Source organism: Rhineura floridana, chromosome 6, assembly GCF_030035675.1.
Source record: "Rhineura floridana isolate rRhiFlo1 chromosome 6, rRhiFlo1.hap2, whole genome shotgun sequence".
Classification (NCBI taxonomy): domain Eukaryota; kingdom Metazoa; phylum Chordata; class Lepidosauria; order Squamata; family Rhineuridae; genus Rhineura; species Rhineura floridana.
In genome coordinates, this window is record NC_084485.1 from 30798475 (window position 1) to 30811264 (window position 12790).

The 12790-nt window shown below is 41.4% G+C and overlaps 1 protein-coding gene across 1 annotated transcript in view; it reads left to right on the forward strand.

Annotated features, from left to right (window-relative positions):
* Positions 1 to 12790, forward strand: part of KCNB1 (potassium voltage-gated channel subfamily B member 1) — a 260306-nt gene that overhangs the window by 189614 nt on the left and 57902 nt on the right. The gene's annotated exons all lie outside the window — the stretch shown is intronic.

Genomic DNA, 12790 nt, shown 5'->3' on the forward strand with positions numbered 1-12790 from the left:
CCACTCAGGATTATATTCCAATTCAATTTAAAATAAAATTTGTCTCAGTTATCCATGAAAAATTTACTCATCCAAATGTACTGACTTCTTACTCTTATAGTCACTCTTATACAGCATGCATATGTTTCCTGTTCTAGGTCCACAATCAAAAATAAGCTGGTTAATATATTTGTGATATGTGGTTGCCAGGTTCCTGGCCTGAGACTGATCCTGTATCTTTAGGAGAAGAGAAAGTCAGCCAAGTGCAGGTGTTCTTGCAACACTGTATTAGGAAAAACCACAAGGTGGAATTCTCCCTTCCTCCTGCACAACTTTTAAAGATACAGAAGACCTCTTGGTTGCCAGGCCCCGCCTTCAAGAGGTCTTCTGTATCTTTAAACGTTGTGCAGGGGGAAGGGAAAATTCCACCTTGTGGTTTATCTCATTACAGGGTTGCAAGAACACCTGCACTTTGCTGACTTTCTCTTTTCCTAAAGATACAGGATCAGTCTCAGGCCAGGAACCTGACAACCCTACTACTACTACTACACACACACACACACACACACTTGTGATGGTGCCATTTTGAAGGGAGAAATGCAGGAAACAGCAATCTAAGGTGAGGCAGTCATGTGCAGCCACTAGCATATTCCTGCTGAGAGGACGGGTGGGATATAAATCAAATGATAAATAAATAATAAATAAATATTCAAGATTCAGAGTGCAATCCAACATAGCTAAATCTCTCTGTGTGTGAGTGTGTGAGTGAGTGAGTGAGAGAGAGAGAGAGAGAGAGAGAGTGAGAGTTTATGTGCACATTCCTTTAGTGTGCCTGTGAAGCAAATGCTAAACGTAATGTGGAATTGTGATAATGCTTGCCCGGATGGAGTGATGTTTGTGTGTGTAGAAACCTCTGACTTCCATGTGGCTGGAAGACTGTACAAAGTTACATCCATTGCTCCATCCACTTTTGCCTCTGGCCCCACCCCCTTTGGTTCTGGCCCCACCCACCACTGGTATGCTGTCACCAGAAGGTTCTCCATGAAGAAATGCATTTCTCAGGCTGAAAAAGGTTTCCTTCCCCTGCTTTACCCAGTCAGAAGAAAAAATGCTCAAGGAATTGTCTTCCATTTCCTCAGCAGCTGCTATCCAGTCCTAAATTATCGCCACCTTTTATAAACACTTTAACATTGCTAATAATCTCAAGGTCATTGTGACCCAGGTTGTACTGTATTCTGTGACCTAGGTTGAACTGTACCCTCTGTACATGCCTGAATGTTATAAGCAAGTTTGTTAGGGTTTTTTTTAAAAAAAATCGAAACTGAGGGGTGAAGTATCACTCACCACATCAGGATATCCCAGAGTATGATATATAACCCGGACTCTGAATGAGGCTCTAGGGCAGGGATGACTAACTTCCACATACTATTAGACTACACCTGCCATCATCCCTGATCATTGGCCATCAGTTAGATGCCACCACCATCACCTTAGTGCATAGCTTTAGTTCTTCTCAGCACAAGAAAAACAAAAACAGGAGGAAAATATGATAAAGAAAACACATGTGCAAGCAATTTTTTAATCTGCATTATTTCTAAGACCATAAAATTCAGCTTTTGTTGGCACAGAATATAGATTCCTCTGTAATGCAGAGCACATGCAGGCCTTTTAAAAAAAATCATTCACAAACTTGACACATGAGAACTGAGCCAAGTATAATTAACCTGTTTACATCTTCTCTGCAAACCAAACAATACAAGAATGATTTTTAAAGGAGCTAACACTGATAATGCATGAAAAGGGAAAATAGATCAGCAAGATTGTAAACATGAATATTTTATACTGCACAGACTTGTCTATATATCTTCAGGCAATTAGAATGTGAGGTCTTTGTTTGAGATGCAGATCTACCTAGATCGATGAGATAAGGCTGAGCACGCTGCCTAGACTACAGAAGATCCTGTTTTATCTCTTTGCTTGCCACTTTCTCCCATTGAAAGAACTAGGTTCTTAAAGCAGGGAAGTTCTATACAAATAATCAGTAACACAATGGTCTCCTTCATACATCGCTGTAAGCCAAGAGCTTACACCCAATTTGCTCTTCTTCAGGGCTTTTCAGCTCAGCCCGGGAAAGCAGCTAAGCCAAGGTTTGGCTTAGTCTGTTGTCTGAACCTGGGACTGTAGTTAAGCTCTCTGCTCCATAACCATGAGCTTTAACCATAAGACAAGCTAGGAAAGGACCTAGGTTAAGGAAGAGAGATTGTGATCCCAGGTTTGGACAATGCCTAAGCCAAGCCTTAGTTTACTTGCCATGCTGAGCTTAAAAGTCCAGGGAGGGGCAAAATGGATGCATTCTCCTTGGTATCTAGTACGTCTGCACATCCGGGCTAAGCCATTGGTTTAGCTTAGCGTTACATGTGAAAGTGGTGAGTGAATGAATACAAGTCACATTGGGCAACAAGAATGAATACAATATCAGCCAAATCCAAAATGATTTTTTTTTTAGAGATTTGTCAGGTGACCTTTCCTAAAAGGCATATGTATTTATACAAACAGATCTTCAGGAATGTTAAAATTCATAGTTTTCTGTACCTTCATTTTCTCCCTCTTAAAACTTAATGTAAGGGGAAGGGCATGCTACAGTGTGGTCATATATTCCAATAGAAATTGTTTCTAAGCCTAGAATGGGATAGTCAGCTAATAGGGTTCATTATTTACTTTATTTATTTTTATTATTTGATTTATATCCTGCCCTTCCTCCCAGCAGGAGCCCAGGGCGGCAAACAAAAGCACTAAAAACACTTTAAAACACCATAAAAACAGACTTTAAAATACATTAAAACAAAACATTTTTAAAAACATATTTTAAAAAACTTTGAAGACACCTTAGGTGACTAACAAATGAAATAAATAAATAATAAATTTAAAAACGGTTAAAAACATATTGTTTTTTTAAAAAAAGGTTTAACATATTAAAAAGCAATTCCAACACAGACGCAGACTGGGATAAGGTCTCTACTTAAAAGTCTTGTTGAAAGAGGAAGGGTCTTCAGTAGGCACCAAAAAGTTAACAGAGACGGTGCCTGTCTAATATTTAAGGCCATTGCCACCACGGCTGTTTTTCCAAGAAGCTGGTCTAGGCGGGAGACCAGCAGCCTGCATCTCCGCCCTTTAAAAGCTTTGCCCAGCTTTTTACAGTACATCACAGTGCTGACACATAAGCCACACTAACAGAGCAACCCTATGGAGGTTGCTGGGGGAGTCTGTGGCAGAAGAACCACCACTTTCTAAACCCTGCCAGTTTAGGAATCCCCACATCAGTAAAATAACAGATAAAATACAAGTCAGAATGGCCAAATACAGGGCCCAGCTTCAATCACCAAATTCAGTGGTCAGGGAAAGACTGGGCAGAAAAATAGGTCTTTAAAAGATGTCTAAAACAATAGAAGAAATCCTCTATGGCTGAAGGAAGAGCATTCCAAAGGACAGGGGCACAACAGGAAAGGTCCTTTTCCTAGTCAGTGCCAAACGATGGACCACAGGGTGTGGTATTACCAATAAGGCAGAGGTATGGAATCTGCCTCTCGTTCTGGCCCTTGGGAATCTTCCAATCTACACCCCTCTCCAGGTCACACCTCTCACTGACCCTCCTCTGCGCCCTTCTGCACTTTTGTCTGGCTGGAATTGTGATTATGGTTCATGCTTGTCTAGATGAAGGATAGTGTGTGCGTGTGTGTAGAAACCTCTGGCTTTTGTGTGACTGGAATGTAGCCTACTGTACAAAAAAAAGAGTTGCATCCATTGTCCCACACACTTTAGCCTCTGTCCACACCTACTGCTAGCATGCAGCCCCGGAAACTTGTCTGTGAGGGAATGTGGCCTCAGATTGAAAGCCGCTCTGACAGCCTTTGTGGCTGAAGGGTGGGGTATAAACTCAGTAAGCTAACAAACAAAACGAAAAAGTCCCTGCCCTTGCAATAAAAGTTCCTCAGATCTAACAGGTCTATATATAGGTAGGTGGCCTTTCAGGTAACACAGTCTGAAGTTGTTCATTCACTTTATATGTAATTAACAAGACCTTGAACATGGCCTGGACCTTGAACATTCCCAGCTGGTGAAAAGGCCTCTTCTTTGTGCAAAACAGGGCTCTCTATGGCCTGCTGCTGCCTTCCTCTTCCCAAGGTGAATCAGGAAGTGGAGGGCTGGGTGGGCTGCGAGCTGAATCAAGTCAGGAGACCTGCTCATGGGAGACTGCACCCATTCTGAATCTGCTGGCTTACATTCAAGCATGGGGACTTGGCATTTGTGAGCGCCCTGTGAATAATCACCCCATCCTTCAAGCTAATTACATTCAACACAAGTCTCCTGACACAACAATGCCTTTCCATGTAGAGGAACTAAGCCTTTGTGATATCCTTTGTGATACTAGGACTTCTGCAGTCAGATTTCCCACAGTTTACCAAATGGTAAATACAGCTGGGGAGGGGATTTGGATCATGTCCATAGTACTGTCCACCATTAGAGGCAGTGTGCTTCTGAATACCAGTTGCTGGGAATCACAGGTGAGGAAAGCACTGTTGCACTCAGGTTCTGTTTGCATGCTTCCCAGGTCATCGGGTTAGCCACTGTGAGGATGCTAGACTAGACGGGCCTTTTGTCTGATCCAGCAGGGCTCTTAGGGCTTTATCACAGATCCCCATAATGTCTAAATACACTTCTCCTCTAGTACCAGAAAGGCAAAGTCCTTTGGCCCTGTATTTTCTTTGGAGATCATGTCAAGTAGTTTGCTCAACTTGACGAGACATCCAGCCCAAAGTATTGTCTGTGCTGTAAACATGAACTTTAATCTGAAATGTTCATTGCTGTATGATAAACCCTTTCATCAGTTATTATTCTGAGCTCTTGAGACCCAAAATACACTTTTGGAATTAACACTGACTCTTGAGGATCACGTCAATCACTTCTTGCTAACATTTCTTGTTACAACACCATCTCTCTTCTTTACTGCAGTTTTGCTCAAGCCTAAAAAAATAAATCTGTGTCCTTCACTAGCAGTCCAGTTATTCAGCTAAAGCTTTAGTTGATGAATCTACTGATTAAACCAATTTGAGGTTGCAGCACTGAAATATACAACTGCTTATTCAGAGCTATCAATCTTTTAGCTTCAATCCATGTAATATGTGATTTATTGACACAGAATCACACACCTGGGTTTCTCAATTCCCATGACAGATAATTCTTCATCTCCATATAAAAATGACAAGAATAATCTTTTGACATGATATGCTTGAAGCCAGTCAGTGTCTCCCTATTTACGTCTGATGGATTTTTGTCTTACACTTGAGTATTGACAGTCCTTGCCGTGATAAGGAATAGGCAGTGCCACCTCTACTGCTATGGCAGTGCCTTAGCCTTGGGGAGAAAATTGATGTGGCATAATTTATGGACAATTGTCATAGTGTAACAGCAGGACTTTAAAGACAAATCAGCAACAGCAAAGTGTATCCGTTGTGGAAAAGCTGGACATAAATAAACTTGTTTTATGCTCCCAGCTCCCTCAAATGAAGTTCCATGGCAGGGTTTGTTTATAAGAGGAGTTTATTGGAGATTTGTGATGTTTTGTAGTATCTGCTTCTTTACAACTACACAAGCTGAGGAAGTGGGAAGGAAGTCGGCAGGCAGGCAGCTCTAACCCCATGTCGGCAACATCCAGCATCTTAGGGCCATCCCTACTATTAGGCAGAGTGAGTCAGCTGCCTCAGAAGGCAGATTCTGAGGGATGTGGAGCAGACAGGACTGTGTGTCAAGCAATTCTGTCCTGCACCCCTAAGCTAGTGTGCTGCCCTCATGCTATGCCATCAACACTGTTGAAGTAAGATTCATGTGCCAGTCCAGTTAATTTACCTATGTGGAATGGGGGGGCACATCTTGCCCTTTGTTTCAGGCAGCAAAATGTCTTGGTCTGGCCCTCCAGCTTCTTAATATCCTAAAAACCCACTAGGCAATCTTACACTGCCTGGCCTGATATGGGGAGCAAAGAAGAAAATAGGAGAACTTCCAAGTGGCAACCAAAAATACAGGTTTTGTGCTAGTGCTATACCAATGCTAGCATTATTCCAGCCCCATCCAAAGGGCAGAAATTCACCTGTCCATTCATTCCACCAGCTGCAAAAGCTAACTTGCCAATCAATATCAAAGGTTAGGGCTTGATAAAGGAAAGCTAAGGGCTTTAGGCAGCGGTGTGCTGGTAAATGTTTAACAACCGGCTCTCTGGGAAAAAAAAATCCAAGCTGGATTTAGAAAGGGAAGAGGCACCAGAGATCATATTGCAAGCATTCCACAGACTGGAAGCGTTCAATATACATCCTAATTCCAAAGAAAGGGGATCCCAGGCAATGCAGTAATTATCAAACTACTGCCTTAATATCCCATCCAAGTAAAGTAATGCTCAAGATTCTACAACAAAGGCTGTCACCATGTATGGAACGAGACATGCCAGATGTCCAACCTGGTTTTAGAAAGGGAAGAGGCACCAGAGATCATAATGCAAATATACGTTGGATAATGGAACGGACCAAGGAACTTCAGAAGAAAATCACTCTGTGCTTTATAGATTACAGCAAAGTCTTTGATTGTGTATTTCATGAAAAACTATGGAATGCTTTAAAAGAAATGGGGATGCCACCGCAACTGATTGTCCTGATGCGCACCTAATACTCTGGTCAAGAGGCTACTGTAAGGACAGAATATGGAGAAACCGACTGGTTCCCAATCGGAAAGGTGTGAGACAAAGGTGTATTTTATCACCCTACTTGTTTAATCTGTATGCAGAACATATCATACGGAAAGCAGGATTGGCCCAAGATGAATGAGGTGTGAAAATTGAGGGAGAAATATCAGTAATTTAAGATATATAGATGATACCATACTCTTAGCAGAAACCAGTAATGATCTGAAACAAATGCTGATGAAAGTTAAATAGGAAAGCACAAAAGCAGGACTACAGCTGAACATCAAGAAGACTAAAGTAATGATAACAGAAGATTTTTGTAACGTCAAAGTTGATAATGAGGACATTGAACTTGTCAAGGATTATCAATACCTTGGCACGGTCATTAACCAAACTGGAGACAATAGTCAAGAAATCAGAAGAAGGCTAGGACTGGGGAGGGCAGTTATGAGAGAACTAGAAAAGGTCCTCAGATGCAAAGATGTATCACTGAACACTAATTGGGTGCTAGAACAAATTAAACCAGAACTGTCACTAGAAGCTAAAATGATGAACCTGAGGTTGTCATACTTTGGACGCATAATGAGAAGACATGAATCACTAGAAAAGACAATAATGCTGGGAAAAACAGAAGGGAGTAGAAAAAGAGGAAGACCAAACAAGAAATGGGTTGATTCCATAAAGGAAGCCACAGACCTGAACTTACAAAATCTGAATAGGGTGGTTTATAACAGATGCTTTTGGAGGTCGCTGATTCATAGGGTCTCCATTAGTCGTAATCGACTTGAAGGCACATAACAACAAATTTCTGAACTCTCATACCAAACGGTGGTTGCCTTAGAACCTCTCTGCAGTCTTCCTCAATGTCTTTTAGCCATACGAGGAGCCTAAAATTAGAGCATTACATTAGAAAATTAACCATGATGTAAATCACTCAAAACTAAAAGAGAGAGCAAAAAAGAAAAGAAAGAAATGATTGCAAGATAACAACAAATTAAATATGCCCTTTCTTTTTAATCATTGACATTAGGCAAGTGCCTTCGTTATATTCTTTTCGGCGCCTGCTTAAAACTTTTTTGTTTAGGCAAGCCTATCCAAATGCATAGATACTGATGTTTGTTTGTTTTTGTCTGTTGCTGTTTTTAATTCGTTTAAAAAAACATTTAAGTGTTTTTAATTGTTTTATCGATAATTTTAATGTGTTTTGTAAAACTCTTAGAGGTTTCTTACAATCCAGCAATAGATAAATTTTAAATTAATAAATAAATATATTCATCAGGATGGAAGTTTTCAATGACTATCAGGGTTTAATTACACAGATATAAAATAACAGAACACAAAGAGAAATTTGTTAGTCTCAAAAATTAATTGATGTATGCTTGACATATATGACCTGGAGACTTGATTTTTTAAAAAAGTGAATAATAATTCTGCCACTAGCATAGGATATTGACATTACTTCTTGTAGTTCTCCATTTCCCTTTCTCTAGCAACTCAGTCCAATAAAAGGAAATGCACATGCAAATGCATGCTACATGCATGTTTCCCATCAATCATGAAGTCCAATAATAAAGCAGTCAGGCTATACTTGGTACCACTTATCATCCATTTAGGGTGGGGGGGAGGGAAAGACTAAATCTAGACTTCCATTATGTCCTCTTCTCTGAACTGATGATCAACACTATGTAACATAATAGTTTGTATCCAGTGTATTGAGTCATGGTACCATCAGTGCAAAGATTTTTGCTTGAGCGATAGGATAGGACGTCCCCCCTCTCCTTCCCCCATGCACCCTCTAAATTTGTTGTAGGGGTTTCCCCAACCCTCCAGAACAGATTTGAGAAAGGGGGATATGCAGAGGGTTGAGGCGGGAGTTTTGTTGTGCAAATGGAAATCCTTGCATTAACAAGATTTATTTATTTATTTATTAGATTTTTATACCGCCCGACTAGCATAGCTCTCTGGGCGGTGTACAACAGAAAATACAAATACATCTCATAAAATCCCATGTTGAATACAACAAAAACATGTAAAAAAAAGAAACAATCTAAAATCAATTAGACAAATTTTAAAATTAAAACGCCATAGAAAAGAGGCAAGTCTTAAGCTGGCGCCGAAAAGACAGCAGCGTCGGCGCCATACGCACCTCATCGGGGAGACTGTTCCAGAGTTCGGGGGCCACCACTGAGAAGGCCCTAGTTCTTGTCACCACCCTCCGAGCCTCCCTATGAGACGGGACTCGGAGGAGGGCCTTCGAGGTAGAGCGCAGTGTCCGGGCAGGTTCATATCGGGAGAGGCGTTCCAACAGATATTGTGGTCCCGCGCCGTATAGGGCTTTATAGGTTAAAACCAACACTTTGAATCTGGCCCGGAAGCAAATTGGCAACCAATGCAAGCGAGCCAGAACAGGTGTTATATGTTCCGACCGCTTGGTCCTCGTTATTAATCTGGCCGCCGCATTTTGGACAAGCTGTAGCTTCCGAACTGTCTTCAAAGGCAGCCCAACATAGAGCGCATTGCAGTAGTCCAATCGTGAGGTTACCAGAGCATGTACAAGATGTGTTAACTGAATACCACCCAATATGATGGCTTCTGAAATGGGCTTCTAAGCCAAGGGAAACACACGCATTTCATCCTATTAGTACTGGAATTATTTTTCTTGTACTGTTTCTAGGGAAGGGGTAGCCAATATGGTGCCCTCCAGGTGGTGTAGACTACATCTCCCATAATCCCTGACAATTGGCCATGCTGGTTGGGGTTCATGGGAGTTTTAGTCCAAAACAATGAAAAGGCACCGTGTTGGCTAGCCCTGTTGACAGACCCTAGGGGGGGCTGTCAAAATTACTGTTTTCAAACAATTGCCAGTGTCAATTAAATAGTTAGAAACCAGGACCATTACCTGCCCTTTAAAAAAAATGCTCTCAGATTATCAAGATTATTTTAACAGCAACTAGATTTTGCTCTCTAGTTCTGGCAATATTCCACAATCCCAGCACAATTGCAAACCATGCACATTTCCATTGCATGATTGGCCCAGAATGGTTAAAAAAAGAGTCCTGTATAGCACAACATGTCAAAGTACATGAAAAGGATTGCTGCCATCTCAAAATGAGTAATGCTAATCACTATAATTATATTTCTTAAAACTACACTGAGCTGTGTCATTTGTAGCCCTACCCCAAAAAAGGCAGAAAACAAATTTGGTGTTGGGGTAGGTCAGCAGTGATTACAGGAATTGCTTGTTTCATTATTTCCCAGTTTTCTTGTGCTGTTGAGAGAAACAGAGTAGGGGGGTGGACAGGGAGGCAAAAGAGCAGGGGTTGGGGGGCAGTAGGACAAGTGCGAAGTTCACCCCTGCAAGCCGGAAAGGGTAGCACACACACACATCATCCTCACTTACCTCCACAGTTCTTTACTTCCATTCTGCAGCTGCCTTCTCCTCTGGCTTTCTCCCCCCACCGTGGTAGCATTTTCCCCTCTCTTTCCACTTCCTTCCTCGCGTCTCCTAACACAGAACACGAGGAAAGAGCGACGCTGCCCAGCAACAGATTGTGGAAAAGTTACTTTTTTTGAACTACAACTCCCATCAGCCCCAGCCAGCATGGCCACTGGATTGGGCTGATGGGAGTTGTAGTTCAAAAAAGTAACTTTTCCAAGCTCTGCCCAGAAGCCCATACTTCTGGCGAGGCCCGCCCTTAGCATGTGCGGGGCCTGGGGCAAAATCATATTTGCCCCCCCCCACATTCTTTCTCTCTATTATATATTTATATAGAGAGAAAGAGAGATTTTATTTATGAATATATGTAATTATAATATTTAATTTACATATGAGGCTAACAACCTATTAAATACAAATATGATTACCTTCACTTCAGGGAATAGGCCTCTAGTCAACCAGTTCTATATCTATTTCTCCACTGGTCTCTCGACATCTGTCTTCCCTTTGTCGATATCTGCTAGATATGGCAGTCTATTTCTAGACATATTTTCCCATCTTTATCTTCCTAACTAAACAATTGAAAACACCTTGTGCAGAACCATTGTTTTAAATATCGAGGATGACAGAATTTAATCATTTCTGTAAATGTCTGGCTGCTTTGTTGATGGGCAATTACATTCGGATTAAAATTAAAATAATACAAATATAAGTAACTATATATTCTCAAAAATTTATTTTCCTTGCTTTCACTTCTGCAAAATCATTAATCAACTTGTCAAAATCTAGATTTTCACACAATTTATGTTCTATTGATAATAAAGTCAAACTAGACAACCTTTCTTGAGACACCGTAGTTCTTAAATAATTGTTCAATAATTTCAGTTTAGAGAAACTTCGCTCTGCTGATGCAGTGGTAACAGGAATTGTCAATAAAATTCTTAAAACAATAGTGAGATTTGGAAATGAATCATGAACCTTAGAAATCAGGTTTAAACATTGCAATGTTATATCCCATTCAGCTCTTATGTGATTGTTTTCAGAGGTTTTTAATATGTTTTTATTTTGTTTTTAATTATATATTGCTTTCTCAGGGATGTATTTGCTGCCCAGAGCTTCTTTGGAAGGAAGGGCAGGATATAAATTTAATAAATAAATATAACTCTATAGTCTATTACTTGTCTTGCACCAGAGGGCTTCAACTGTTGTAATTAGCTGTGGAGCAGACAGTGCTGGAACTTTAAGCTGAGTGCATTTCTACCACCAGAATAAAAGTGCGCACAGAAAGAGATTAAGAGCAAAGCGCCTTTCATTTCTAAAGAAAAACAGACATAGAACACACTCGCAAACCCTTAGAGAACAGTGCCCCTAAGCATATCTTAAGTGCCGTTATTCTTCGAGGGTTAGCAGCTTTTCAAAAACGGTCTTAAATTGGACGTCTCTAGAGTGTTTCTTCTGAAGAGTACAGTTGTGTTTCAAATGACCCTTATATATATTAGGGCGATGACAACAAAAACATTTCCCCCATTGGCTGCAGATCCTTCTGGTAACTAGCCAGGAGACTCTAACAACACGGATGGCTTTGCTGTGAGATATGTGTGATATGCAGCAGATCGCCAAGTGCAGGGGCCCCCCAAAGCACGGGGCGTGGGGCAAGTGCCTCGCTTCCCGGTGCCTAGGAGTGGTACTGCTTCTGGCACATGTCTTTCATCTACCAATCAGAGGAGCAGAAGACTCCCCCTGCTCCCTCTGTTGACAACTGGCTCGCAAAATTCTCGAAACTTTAACAATCGGCTCTTGAAAGCCCGTACAAGCCAGGTCCAGCACACCACTGGCTTTAGGATTTTACTACTTTATTGGTCAAAAACAGCACTTTGAATTGTGGCTGGAAAGTTATAGACAGACAATGCAGACTCTGGAGCACTGGTATAATGCGTTCTTGGTAAATAGCTATGCCAGGAGTCAGGATGCCATAGTCAGTATCAGTTATCATTTTTTGAATGGTCACCTCTCCATGCACAGCATGACACAAGACTCCAGACTATAAATGCATGACCAGAGGTCAGGAGAAGTGAATGCAAAAAAGAAAAGAAAAGCTCACAGCCTACTTACTACATGGGATACTTCTGGCTATTGCAGCAATCTGACATTCCGAGGGCAGTGACAGATCTGAGATAACCCCAAGGCTGTGAGCCTAAGTGATCAGGGAAGATCAAACCCCATATATGTCAGGTGCCTAATGGACTGCCTTCAAGTCGATTCCGAGTTATGGTGACCCTGTGAATAGGGTTTTCATGGTAAGCGGTATTCAGATACACATACCCTAAAGTCACAAAGCTGGCTGACTCATTTGGTTCTATCAATTTAAAGTGTGTTGCCTGCATCCACTGCTTCATTTCAAACCACAGCCGCAGGTCAATTGACACAACCAAATTGGTGCATTGTGAGTGTTACTTGACTGAAAGCGTGCAGCATTTAGAACTTGCTGAAGCCACACTGGACCTAACTCACAAGATGAGTCACTGCCAAGGTGCTGAAAGTGGGTTGAACACTAGCAAAGAAAATGAAGTTTGTGTGAACTGGTGGAGTGCAGAATAAGGATTCACTTCAGTGCCCCCTTCACAGCCCACCAGTTTGGTTGTGTG